Source organism: Egretta garzetta, unplaced genomic scaffold (genome assembly GCF_000687185.1).
Source record: "Egretta garzetta isolate BGI_Z169 unplaced genomic scaffold, ASM68718v1 scaffold581, whole genome shotgun sequence".
NCBI classification, from domain to species: domain Eukaryota; kingdom Metazoa; phylum Chordata; class Aves; order Pelecaniformes; family Ardeidae; genus Egretta; species Egretta garzetta.
Window position 1 is genome coordinate 474,362 of NW_009258623.1, and position 407 is coordinate 474,768.

A 407-nucleotide genomic window follows, 5' to 3' on the forward strand; every position below is an offset into this window, starting at 1 on the left:
ATAGGAGCAGCCCTGTGGGGAATGGGGGGGCTCTGAGCTGCAGGGAAGGTTTTTGGGCGCAGATCGGAGCAGCCCCGTGGGGAATGGGGGGGCTCTGAGCTGCAGGGAAGGTTTTTGGGCGCAGATCACAGCAGCAGGACTCTCCGCAGGGTTCTGCACGCCTCAAAGACCATGCATGGAGGCTGACTGAGCCCCAGCGCCTCGCAGGGGGGTGCTCAGCTGCCCCTCAGCAGGGTTAAAACCAATGGGAAGGGGCAGATTTGGCCCGGGCGGGGGTTTTTTTTCCCCCCTACCATGGTCTCGGCAGGCAGAGCGATGCCGTTACCCTGCGACAGAAGCTGCTTCGCACCGTCGGCTCCTGCCCGGGACTTGCGGCCGTTTGAGCAAACCCAGCCTTGCTGGCTGTC

The 407-nt window shown here is 63.6% G+C and overlaps 1 protein-coding gene across 1 annotated transcript in view; it reads left to right on the plus strand.

Annotated features, from left to right (window-relative positions):
* Positions 1-407, plus strand: part of KRT18 (keratin 18) — a gene marked incomplete at its 5' end in the record, with an annotated part of 13,454 nt that overhangs the window by 8,523 nt on the left and 4,524 nt on the right. The gene's annotated exons all lie outside the window — the stretch shown is intronic.